We start from the raw sequence: 13,696 nt of genomic DNA, 5'->3' as shown, positions 1-13,696 counted from the left end.
GAAAGTTCCTATGACTGTCCAGCTGTTACAGCCCTCCTCAGCTTGTGTGTTGTGACCTCCTGTGAGGTTTGTCTCTTCCATTTCGCATCTCAAGGCCCCTGGAGGATGCTCCATATTGATTTGGGGGCTTTCTGCACAAAGCCAAGGCTGTGTATGAAGAACAGTCTGGAGAGGCACTTTAAAAGGGAATCCAGCCCAAACCAGTTTTGCGTACTCAGAGAGCGCCCACAGCAGCCCAGTGGTTGAAATCGTACACTTTAAATTCAGTTAACAATATGTGCGTGTTGCGCTGTACTCGAAAAGAAATCAACAAAAAAAACGTACAGCCTTTCCAGAGACAGGAGAAAAAGAAACATTTACAAAGGTGCGCTTCAAACGGAGGGTGAGAGTGGGCAATGAAGTGTGCCACTGCCCTGATCAGCAAATGAACATACCATTCGGAGGAGGACTGCATTGCTTTTACAGTGGCACCGGAGGATTAATACATCTCCGGTGAAAGTGTCACACAGTATCACCATTCTTTGGTTGCATCAGGGCATATGCCACCCATTATACGCCTTGGCAGCCGAGAGAACCAGTCTCATGGTGGACGACAACCCTGGACATTGTTTGCACCCTAGAGGACTGCTCGTGGCACTGTCTGTCCCCTGTTCCATGATGAGCTGAATATATAAAATCATCCAGAAATGTAAAAGCGCTGTCAGGGCGGGAGGCGAAGCATCTTCAGCAGACTCACTGTGGCTGCTCATTCTGCGCTTAGAGGGTTGATTTTTCCCATACGTCATCGGTACCTCAGGGAGCCTCACACAGGGACTTTTCAAGGAGCCCCCAATGTGCCTACTCTGCACCACAAGCTCTTCCTTGAGGTGCCTGTCTACCTTTGCACGTCCACGTACTTATTATGAGCATGTTCTGTTTATAAACGAAGGAAAGGTTGTCACTATATGACACAGTGGCGTAACGAAACTTGAGCCCCCCCCCCCCCCCTGCAAAGTACATTGAGGAGGCCCCCCGAACCTGGCCCACCATCTAGCACTTTTGCTGAGGGGGGGGCGGGGCCTGGAGCTCAGGGTACCCTCCCCCCCACACCGCCCGTGCTGCGGGGGCTTATGTTACACCAATGAGCATGTCCAATGAGGACATTTCAAACCCTGAGAAAAATGCCCATTAACAACCTCACAGATTAATGCAGAATCCTTTGTGTGAGAAGCTTTTTCCAAGCCCCCCCCCCCCATGCATCTGCTCTTAACTACTCTGACATCCTAGCCTCCAGGCGAGATTTATAGCTTCTCCTCGTGCACAGCACATCACCTTTAGTGTGTGGATTGGAGGAGAGGGCTAGTTTCAGTCTCCTATGGTCCGAAGTGCAGACATGATTAAATCAGCCAATTGGTGACCATCTTTTAGGAGCTTTATTCTGCCTCAACCCTTTATCTATGGAGATACATAAGGTCCTAAAAGCATTAGAGATAATCTCTGAGGGGCTCCTCCTCCAGGGTGAGTGCTGATATAGCTTCCCTATTCTCCATCACTAGTTTTTGCAAAGAAAGCATCCCTATCCACCCTTTCCCATATTACCCTCACACCCTTATTGCGTGAGTGAAAGGGGGCCAAACCCTTCTACTTCCCTAATGCCCCCAACAAATGAAGGTCCAATAATACAAATAGGGGGTTGTGATGATCGCTGATACAGAAGGCAGGTACATTGTAGTCAAATTAGTTAGATCACGGGGTACCATAATAAAATCCATCTCACCTTTCGAGCACCTTTACCCCCTTATACGTAGCGGGTAAAGGGTCTCCCAGTGCCTTATAGTCTTTAGTAAATACTAAACAGCTGGTGGTCATCGCTCTATTCAGAGCCTCTCCAAAGGGGGTGTTCTGGAAGTCTTCCCCATCTGTTGTCTCCATACTGTAGGCAGAGAGACCTCTGTTCCCACACAACCTCGTGTTGAAATCCCCCGGCCAAACTATCAATGTCTCCTTATTAGAACTATCAGAAAGGCTAGCTAAATCCCTCCCAAGATCTTCAATGAAGGTGATCAGGTGAGAGTCAAAAAAAGTTGTTCTGCATATGAACCAAGATCACAAGAAAGAGTCAATTAGTGGACAAATTGATGCATGAGCATGGAGACGAGTGAATGAGTGTATGGACGGACAGTGGCGTAGCAAGGTCAGGTGGTACCCGGTGTGGGAAATTTCTTGTCACCCCCCCCCCCCCCCAGCTTGACAAAATGGCAAAAAAATGTGTTTAAAACACATATTTTTGCCATTTTGTCACCCCGCCTCAGTGATGACACTTGTCACCACCGGCTTGACAAAATGGCAAAACTATGTGTTTAAAACACATAATTTTCCCATGTTGTCACCCCCCCCCCTCAGTGATGACACCCGGTGCGGCCCTCACCCACCGCACCCCCCTTCCTACGCCACTGTGGACGGATGGATTAGGGACTGCATTGACCGAAGTATCCATTCACTTTCAATTATAACCCGATCTATTGTCTTTGCCAATGTATTTTAAGTTGAAATAATTAATTCATATTGTTTAAAAAACATGGTTTTCCGAGTACTCAGTGTACTCATTTCTCAAAGTTTTATAGTCCGTGCTTATAAATGTGTATATGAGAGGGGTGTGAGCATGTAAGTGTGCATGTGTGTGAGTTTGTCTGTGTCTATGGGTCTGTGTGAGTGTGTATGTGTTCCTTTGTGTGAGGATGTGCATGTGAGCACGTGTGTGCGTGTATACCGTGTGTGTCTGTGTGTGAGTGTGCAAGTGTCTATGTGAGTGAGTATGTATGTGTGTGGGCACATGATGTGTGAGTTTATGTATTTATGGGCATCAGTGTGGGTTTGCTTGTACATGCTTTTATGTGTACATCTGTGTGAGTGTGCACATGCATGTGTGAGAGCGTGTGTGAGTGTGTTCATGAGAGGGTACATAGCCTGCACCATGGAGACCGTTGTGATTTCTCTGACACAGCCTGATATACACAATCTGTGTGAGCCAGACGGAGGACCGGCGTGAGGACATTCGAGACAGTGTCTCTTTTGGAGTAAGTGTGACTACAAGAGCACAGTCCCACTAAGGTCCTGGGTTCAGAGAAGTACTCGTGAACTCTTAAATATGATTCCTCTTGGAAATTTCCAGAGTTTGTGACAATTGGACATTATCTAAAGCACAAAATAAAAAGGTAAAACACCCGAATAGGGGTGAAGACCATAAACTAGGGACCAACACCCTGACAAATGTCAGAGCGACCCGGGTTGGGCGCAAGAAAAGCTGGCAGAAACATGTTGGTATTTGCAGTGGGGATAGAAGGGTCGTTACCTTCCCTAAATACCCCAGATCTTAGGTTTTAATCCTACCAGGGGTTAACAAAAATAAAAAATTGAGTGTTGACCACTAGGTAGTTTTAATTATATGTATCTGCACTCTTTGGTCCCGTCTCTGAGGGGAATATATGTTTTTCCTTTTAGTTGTGTCACGCTTTTGCGTTTTGTTTTGTGTCTCTTCACATTTACTCTACCCTCACCACTATTCTTCATTAAAAAAGCTTGCGCTCCATCCAGTGTGTTGGTCTGCACCTGGATGTATGATGTGGCCCTATGATGAAGCATGACACTGTAAAGTGTGTGTGGGCAGTATTAAGAAATTTGTTGTCTTCCCTTGCATTGTTTTTTTGGTAGGGTTGTACGTGAGACATACTATCCCACTGTGGGTAGGTGGAGGATTTTTAGTATCTCCCTGTCCCTCAATCCGGGGAACAGAACAATCCTTTTTTTAGCTCTTCTCTGTTGAGTGAGATTTAGTCCTTGCAGTTTAACCAACAGCACTTTGCTTAGTTAGATTTTTATTAAAAAAAGATAAATACAGTTAAAAAAAACTATCTTACGCTTGGCAGCCACGGTTTAAACACGTTAGGTATTTACACTAAAAAGTAACCCCAAGGTAAAGCCAAATAACAGACAGGGAGGTGAGGAGCATAGGACACACTATGTTTTACTTTTATTGCCGGCCGGGCATCTCTGACATCACAAGCTGGCTACTCGTTTTTGGCCCCTGAGAGCTGATTTACCACTGGCCTACCATGGGGTATGCACACGTAGATTATAAATCAGACTCTGGAACTGCATTCCAAGGCTGTGTACATGAGCACACACCGGGCTTCCGGCACTGGTTCTGCAGTCCTTAGCCGAGTGTGCCCGCGCACACCACACACAGGGCCTCGTGCGCTGCCTCTGCCATCCAAGCCTGGGTGGCCGGAGAGTGCAGCCCAAAAAGAGATTAAAAAACTTGAGGTAACGTGAAAATATTTTCCCCATTCCACTCGTGAGCCAGGAAAGATTTAGCTTTGAGAAAGAAAAAAAAAGATGTAAGCTGGATTTGGGATGGTAAACTGGAGCATTCCAGAGCGAGCTGAGTGCCCATAACTCGTCCTGCTGTGGTGGAAGTGGCAGTGCTCCCCGCGTTAACGCTCTACCTCTTGTTGCAGTCACTGACACCATTTTCACACTGCAGATGAATGCATTGTTTATCCCACATTTTATCAGCTCACTGCAAGTACATGAATCCAATACAACCTGCGCAGGGACTCTCACTGCACTCTCACAATGCACTCACCTACCGGGCCCCACCATTGATGCCCTCCCTGAATTTCAATCCAAATTATCTGATTACCGCCCGCCACCCACTGATACTCCGTCTTCGACGGTCCTCGCCACCACCCACGGACACTCCTGCTACTAGGCTCAGCCTCGGATGCAGACTCACCTGACCTGAGGGCTGGGCCTGGCCTGCAGCTTCAGTGTTAGGAGCGAGCGATACGGGCAGATGGCAGGGCCCAGGGCAAGGCTAGCCAGGCAGACGACAGGGGCTGGGGGGCTAATAATAACTTAATTTAAATTATGGCCGGTGACGAACTTCGGACAGTCCTCGTAGGAGCGTGGCTGGGTGACTGGTCTTCTTGGGATGCCAGACCTCAGTCAGTCTCACGCGCACTTTTAATTGCGCATGCTCAATGCGCATGTCAGGACAAATTCAAATCAGGCCAGGCATTGAATGGTGACCAGCCCTGCCCCACCCTGAGGAATGCGCAGACGCCCACCCTGACCCACCATAACCATTTAATCTAAAGATCCTCAGAGGCCCCGGCCAGGGCGGGCCGCGCACCATTAAGAGCCTCAGGAGCCCCGGGCCAGGGATGCGACGCAACTGTATGTGACCTCATGGTCAAAGTTTTGAATCCAGTGAGCCCACTCTGCCTTTCATCCTAATTTGGTTGATAAAACGCCTAGCTTTAAGTTAGGAAACACTAAACATCTGCTGTGCATCAATAGTGCTAAGAGGCCTCTTTGGCTTGTTATGTGAAGCAAATACATTTCACAATTTGTAAATTTGTGAGTAACTGTATTGTTTTCCAGTGTTCAAATGTATGGTCACTGTTTCAAATCCAGTGTGCCCACTCAGTCCTTATCAAGTCAATAAAATGCCTAACCCTGAGTTAGGTAATACTAAACATCTGTTTATTTAGCCCATCTACTTACCGTAAAAGAAACGCCATCCGGGGAAACACCCTGTCTGAGAGACTGAGGGCCCTCACATCTGAAACTCGTCTGCACGAAACTAGACAAAGGAGCATTTCCAATTTGGCTAAAAGCTCTTTTCGCAACAGAAACCTCTTTGGTTGCAAGGATAGGAAAAGGTTCAGGACCAGGTTAACACCTCACAGTGCCATATAGTGGGGTTGCGATGGAAGGGAGAGTCGAATCCCCCTGAGCCACCAGCAAACCTAAGGATGTTGATACACTGGGGCGCAGTCGACAGGGGCATGCCCCCCTGAAATAGCTGATCATAAAGCATTATTAGAATGATATGAAAGCCCGTCCTTGGCTAAGCTGGGCAGAAAATCGAGCATCAGTACTACGTTTACGCCCATGAGATCCACACCCCATCACAAACACCAATACACCTATCTCATCCAGCTGACCAGAGTGCATGGTCATGCTGTCTGCTAATGCCCTAGAAAGGAGGAACTCAGCGTGTCGCGAAAGACCCTGGGAGCGTCCAGCATTACCTATAATCTACCACGCCATCAGTTGCAGAGAGCCGTCTGTCCCCAGCCGATGCGGCGTGAGATCCAGACTCAGAGTGTAAGGAAAAAGTGGGAGTCTGATTGGAGAATCCCAGGAAAGTTCCAACAGCACTGGAAACTACACTTGAGACATTTATATGGGCGTTTTCTTGACCACCTCCACCTGTTGATGCCCACCTGTGCTAAATCTAGAGTGATCATCGAGAACTGCAATCTTGGAGGAACGAGTTGGTCACCACTGCCTAAGGGTTTGGCCTCCAGCTGAAGAACCAGGAACGCTGGTGGTCGAGGCGGGGGGCAAACAAGTTTATTGAGAATGGGCCCCACCTGTCTGCGAGTATTAGAAAGACCTGCTGGGTCCATTTTCCACAGACTCGAGTCTTGGAGATGGTGAGAGTGCCAGTTCACCACCTGGTTCTCCGGGCCTGGAAGACATTCTGTAGTTACGGAGACATTATCCTCCGGAAAATAATGCAAAAAGTTATTCGCCGGGTCTGCCAGTGCCTCCCAGGTGATTGATATTTTGCACCACAGATACGTTGTCCATGTGTAGAGGGACATAAGACTGAATCCTGTCCTTCGTCCAACAGTGACCTGCGAACAAACCAGCAAGGAGCTTGATATGCAAGCTCTGTTCTTGTGGTGACCAACTTCCTCCTGTGCAGAAGTCCTCACACCTGATGCACCAGCCTAACCTGTTGGCGTCTGACTCTATCACCAAGTCAGAAGTGGAAGCAAAGATTGCCCTCCTGTTCCTTGCCTCTATGTGGGTACGCCACCAGTTGATCTCATCTGTTAGTGGCACAGACTGGGAGTATGTTACACCTTTCCGCAGGTGGTGCACTTTGAGGCGCTGGAGAGCCCGATAGTGGAGAGGGCCTGGATAGATCACTTGGATCGAGGAGGAGAGGAGACCCACTAAACGGCCACTCTGTGTGAAGTTTGGCCAGAGTTTGACGTAGTTTGTGGCTGATCTTTGCTATCTTCCAAGATGGAAGGCTCAAAGAGGACATAGAATATATCACAAACCCTAAGAACGTTGTTGTACCAGATTCACTGCTTTCTGGAGGTACAGGGTGAGTTTCTGGGGACACTGGGCCAGTAGAGTATGTCGTCTATGTAGACTGATTAGCTGATCCCCTGCGCCCTGAGTTACTCTTCCATCGGTTTGAGAAACTTCATGAAGCACCAAGGCGCCGATGACAGGCCAAATGAAAGGGTGGCAAATTCAAAGGAATGGGAGCTCCAGACGAACTGTCGGAACCGACGGTGAGGTGGGAAGACGGGGACCATGATGTCTGTATCTTTTGGATCCAGGCGTACCATACAGTCGGAAGGAAGCAAAACATTTTTGATGAGGTGAATGCCTCCCATCTTGAAGACGCAGTAAACCATCCACTCGTTGAATTGCCTGAGGTTCATTACTGGTCTCCCTCTGCTGTCACTCTTGTCTACCAGAAAAAGATTGCTGAGAAAACCATTGGGATGTGCCCTTTTTTAGGAGGGCTACGATCTCCTCATCATGCTGGGAAAAAGCTATGGGTCGCGACCGGGATATTTGCTGAGGGCACCCGTAAAACTCGACGTGGAAACACTGTACTGTTTGTAGGACCCATGTGTCTGAGGTGATAGAGACCAATGCTGAGAGGAAATGTGCCCTACCCTGAGTTGGGAAGAAGGGAGAACACTCACCTTTTCCAGAGGAGTTGCTGGCCGACACTTGTATTCACCACGTCCATGGAACTGCTGTCCTCTCATGGGGTAAAAATTGTTGAAGCGCGCTTTATTTTGCCAATGGCTACACCTGTAACCTTGCTCCCTGAGGGGAGGTAGAGATGAAAAGTGGCTGATTGAGAGGCCTCTGCCACAACTGGCCACCTGGAAAACCACAGAGGCGCGCTTAATATTGGTCTGTGCCTTGTTCAGCGACGTGAATGTCGCCACAAATTTGCCTAGCTCCTTCACAAAAGGGTCTCCAAACCTCCTTGGGCTACTGCGTACACCTTCGAAGATGCGTGGTCCCCCAACTTAGAGTCGACCTTGATGAGTAAGGAACGACGGCGCTCCATAGACTGCAAGCAATTCTCGTTCCCTAGGATTATAATTGTGTGCTGTGTCCACCCTGAGATTACATCAGGGGGTATGAGAGAACCTGAGGCCTTGGCCTCCTCCGCTATATCGAGGATTTTTGTCATTGGACCTATGGCAGCCAGAAGTTTGTCCTGGGATGAGCGCCAAGACCTATCTATGCCCTTCTTAGGGTCCTTCATAAATGTGGTCATGAAGGTGGCCATCTGGGAGTCTACTTCTGGTGTTAGGCCGACCTTTCCATTCCATTCCATTTCATTTGTAAAGCATGTGGCTACCACCCACGGTGGGGACTCCACCTGAAGACAGTTGCAAGCTTCTTTCTCTAAGCACTTGTGAAGACCCCCACCACGTACTTCACCACCTTATCTGGCACTTGTATGGCACTTGGGCCAAGAAGGCCTTCTTGAGATGCGTTAACGAGTTGGGATCAACTCCTGCCTTTCATTTCCTCTTCTGGGGTGGGGTCCACCAGGGGCATCTTTGGGGGGGCTTCTCTGGATCCGGTGGGGTAGGTTTGGCAATTTTGGTGCATTCACGTGCAGTCTGTTCGGCGAGGCGCTTTCCTAAGGGGCCCATAGCCTCATTTACTGCCCTGTAAATGGAGGCATCTACCGCCTTGTACAATTCCTCATTCCAGTAGAAGAAGGACCGCGTCCTTCTCATCATATGTGGCTTGAGAGGATTGCATGACTTGTTAGGCCACCTTGGGGCTACCTGTGGATGTATGTCGTTACAACGCACACTTTTACAACGCATGCACTTACAACGCATTTTTTACAACGCAAAATCCATTACAACGCATTGCATTACAACGCATGACACTACAACGCATTTTTAAAAACTACCTTTACAACGCATTCCATTACAACACATACTACCTTTACAACGCATACCATTACAACGCATAATATTAAATTGCATTTAAGGTAAGTATTAGATAGTATAGGGGTAAAAATTACTTTTCTAACTCCAGGGGGTGCAACAGTAGGGTAAGTGTTGGATAGTATAGGGGTAAAAATTACTATTCTAACTCCAGGGGGTGCAACAGTAGGGTAAGTGTTGGATAGTATAGGGGTAAAAATTACTATTCTAACTCCAGGGGGTGCAACAGTAGGGTAAGTGTTGGATAGTATAGGGGTAAAAATTACTATTCTAACTCCAGGGGGTGCAACAGTAGGGTAAGTGTTGGATAGTATAGGGGTAAAAATTACTATTCTAACTCCAGGGGGTGCAACAGTAGGGTAAGTGTTGGATAGTATAGGGGTAAAAATTACTATTCTAACTCCAGGGGGTGCAACAGTAGGGTAAGTGTTGGATAGTATAGGGGTAAAAATTACTATTCTAACTCCAGGGGGTGCAACAGTAGGGTAAGTGTTGGATAGTATAGGGGTAAAAATTACTATTCTAACTCCAGGGGGTGCAACAGTAGGGTAAGTGTTGGATAGTATAGGGGTAAAAATTACTATTCTAACTCCAGGGGGTGCAACAGTAGGGTAAGTGTTGGATAGTATAGGGGTAAAAATTACTATTCTTACTCCAGGGGGTGCAACAGTAGGGTAAGTGTTGGATAGTGTAGTGTAATATTATGCGTTGTAATGGTATGCGTTGTAAAGGTAGTATGCGTTGTAATGGAATGCGTTGTAAAGGTAGTTTTTAAAAATGCGTTGTAGTGTCATGCGTTGTAATGCAATGCGTTGTAATGGATTTTGCGTTGTAAAAAATGCGTTGTAAGTGTAGTGCGTTGTAAAAGTTGCGTTGTAAAGGTTGTTCCCCGCTACCTGTACACTGTGCTACACCCTGGGTCACCAGTGGCAATGGGGCGAGAGCTGAGTACGATTTGATTAATTTTTGGGCTAAGCCCTCATAGGGTACACGCAGATATGGTGCTGGGTGGAAGCCCAGGAGATGTGGGTGGGCAGAAGGCGCACAATCGCGCTGGCCTAGGCCCTGGGGGCACTCTCAGCTCACAAATCCAAAGGAGTAAGCTGCCATGGACAGTGTCCCACAACTTGCCTGCACGGCCGTACAAAATACAGACCCTGCAGGGCTTAAGTATGCACAATATACACGCCCCGAGGGGGTGTCAAATGAATACCAGGGGAATACAGACTCCTAAACATGGGGCGTCACCCGGGCAGCAAAGGGACAAGGCTCGGCGGGTGAAAGACTCCATTGGCACGCACCTAACTTCCGCTGTGTGGGAGACGATTGTTGCAATGCAGCCGACATATGCCTGTTATAGCGGCCTCTAGTGGGCGCACGACTGTACCGTGGTCATGTAGGATCAGAAGTCTCATAAGGAGCGCATTAACGGTCCCGCATCTACATTAGGTAATCTGGAACAAACAAAGGCGTCAACAATAAAGTACCACTTAACCAGACCCCAGCAAATTCCGTTGATAACAACATTCAAAGTTTGAGATAAGAGATCATAGAAAAACAACTTAACTATGCTGCTGAGCAGCAAAGAAAGAGGGCGCTCAGACAGCGACGATGGACTATGTTGGGACCACGCTGCATTGATTGGAGGTTGGACTTGTGTTTTTTCCCTGGTGTTTCTGTAAACACTTAATCAATTTAGAGAAAAGAAAAAAATCAGCTCATTGATGTTCTTTTGATCTGTTGGAAACATTCCACTCGAAGACGTCCAGTAGAGTGTGCTCCATCACTGGACGAATTTTGAGCAACATCGTTGGGGGCTAAATTCAGCAACACCCAGGGCTGGTTCGCACTGCCGGAGCCGAGCCGGAGACCAGCAGGGCCGCTCGTGGCGACACTGCAACGTGAGGCCACGGTTGCGGTCTGGAGCTGGCCTACCCTGCAGGTGGGAGTCGAGTGCCAACACAAGTGGCGGGCCGTCAGCCCGCAAGCTCTGGACCGCGGCGGGCCCGGCAGGGGGAGCGCAAAAACCAACTGTGAGCCCCGGTGAGTACCAGCTGCAAGTGTACCAGTGCTCCGTAATTGGCGTCGACGGCTCCGTGATCGTCCCGGAGGGCTCATTGTGAAGGGGGAAAGCAGACCTGTGGACCAGTAAGGTTCACCCAGTGCCTGCACAGACAGTGGATGACCACGGGACCGGACACCCGCCGAGGCACACGGCAGACTTTGGGGAACAGCGTGACCGACCTGGGAGCCCAGAATGAGGTGAGAGGTCCCCCCTGTGGTGGACACACCAGGGATCTCTATCAATCCTGTTCCCCTCTTGCACAGGGGAGAGTTCACCAGTGGACGGCCATGTTTGCCCACGAGGTGGTGTGGGTGTGGACGTGGGCCGCGGGATATCCGTTGTAGAGTGGGGGCGCCCTGTGGCTGTGCTGTGGACTCCCGCTCCTCTTCGCCCCGGCTTCCACCCCCACTCACCCACATCCCCGTGGCTGTCCAGTGGTGCCGTACATTATCTCGGACACGAGACACGGCTCTTGGCTCCCAGCAGCGGCCTCCTACAGATAATCGAGTGGAGTTGCATCCGCCAAACCCGACAGGCCGGGTGGAGGGATTCACCGCAGGCGGATGTGAGTAGTGGGTGCAACTGGATCCCCCCCATGTGGCGACGGGCCACAGTGGGAGATCGATGGCTCAGACCAAACTGGAGAAGTTTGCATGGCAAAAGCAGCAGGGCGAAGACCGTGAAGTGGCCGTGGCCTCGAGTGACAAGGCAGAACCCACATATAAGGACTTACTCGCGGCGATCACAGTGGTGCGCACCTCCCTAGAGACCCGTATCGACACAGTCGCCACTGAAGTGACCCTGATCAGGGAGGACATGCGACGGATGGCAGTTGAAACCAAATCGACTGAACTAGAGTCTGACACAACCCTTTTGAAAAAACAGGTCTCGGAGCTACGCACGTCCCACAAGGCCATTGTCCTACAACTCGATGACTACGAAGGTAGGATGAGGCGTAATAATGTTTGCATTATTGGTATACCGGAACGGGTGGAGGGGCAGGCCACAGATCTCTTCATAGAGGACCTTATCCTGAAAAAGCTTTAGCCACGGGGCCTGTCCAAGTGCTTTTCCATCCAACGGGCCCATCGAGTACCTGGGGGAGACCTGAGCCTGAGGCTCCCCCCCGTCCGCTCCTGGCTCGTGTATTCAACTTTAGAGACCGCAACGTGATCCTTCAGACCTCCAGGGCTGCCCCCCCAGTGACAATTGAAAACAGCCGGGTCACATTCTTCCCAGATTTCACGCTGAGAGTCCAGAAACAAAGCCGTAGCTTTTTGGAGGTGAAGCGAGCTCTCAGAGAGCATGAGGTCAAATATGCTATGATGTTTCCAGCTAAGCTCCGAGTGGAATCCGAGGGAAAACTATGTTTTTTTACACGCCCGGAGGATGCTTGGGACTGGCTGGATGGTTGGTGCACTGTGGGCAAGAAACCACTCAAGTCTCCACCTACGGTGACCGCACCTGGCCAATGGCGACAGCAACGGAATTCCCCGCCGCACTTGGATTTGGACTCTCAGGGACCCGAGGGGTGACTATGACCACTGCTTTGCTACAGGGGCCTGATTAATGGCACGCTGACTCCTCCAGTCCAGTTGGGTCCTGCTACGGCATTGATGGGGTTCATTTAGGTACGAGTAGCCGGGTGTGAGCCCCTGTCTGCCACTGATTTTGTAATATTGACATTACTGTTGATACGTGCTTTGGTATTTACGAAGCTGTCTGGGCCCCTAGTACAGAATATTGCATCAGTTGAGCCCATGGGGGTCTGGAGGTCAGGGTGGATTTTTCGGAGTTTAGATAAATGTTCTTGGGGAGTGGGGTTGCCCAAGTTCCCGTTGTTGATTAGGGTGGGCGACAGGCACTCTGCTAGTTGGGGGGCGGCGGGCAGTTGTAGGTTCGCTAGGCAGGGTGGCGGTGGGACTGGGAGGGAGGGGAGGGGGGGTTGTTCCTTATGTTTATGTTTCTTGCATTGGTCAACTATGATTTTTGGCATGTTTCGATCACACATCTCCCTGTATTCAGCTGTGCCTGGGGTCGCAATGAACGATGTCCGGTACACCTTGTTTGCTGGTGCAGTACCTGGAGGGTGGTCCGCCACGGTCGCCTCCGGGTGGACACATCCGATTTGATACTCCCCTCATCGAAAAGGACAGATGGCACCGAGGACAGGACTTAGAGTAGTCACTTGGAATGTAAATGGCCTGGGGGACAGGGTCAAGAGGGGCATTGTCCTACGCTATGATAAGCAGCAGGAACTCGACTTAATAATGCTACAAGAAACTCACTTGGTTGGAAACTCATGCATGGCCTTTAATAGGAAAGGCTACAATATGGTGGTGCACTCAGGGATCTCCTCGGGTTCCATGGGGGTGGGGGTACTCCTCCGGAGGGGTTGCCCGTTTATCATGCACAACACATGGACCGACACTTTGGGCAGGTTCGCCGCTGTCTCGTACATATGGGAAGGGCACACCCTTAATATAGTCTCCGTCTACGCCCCCCCAGGGCTACAACAATTGACACTAAGGGACGTTGGGGCACTATTTCTGGATCTCCCAGT

Source organism: Triturus cristatus, chromosome 2_2 (assembly GCF_964204655.1).
Source record: "Triturus cristatus chromosome 2_2, aTriCri1.1, whole genome shotgun sequence".
NCBI classification, from domain to species: Eukaryota; Metazoa; Chordata; class Amphibia; order Caudata; family Salamandridae; genus Triturus; species Triturus cristatus.
The sequence above is the reverse complement of the archived record's forward strand: the minus strand, read 5'-3'. Positions refer to the sequence as shown.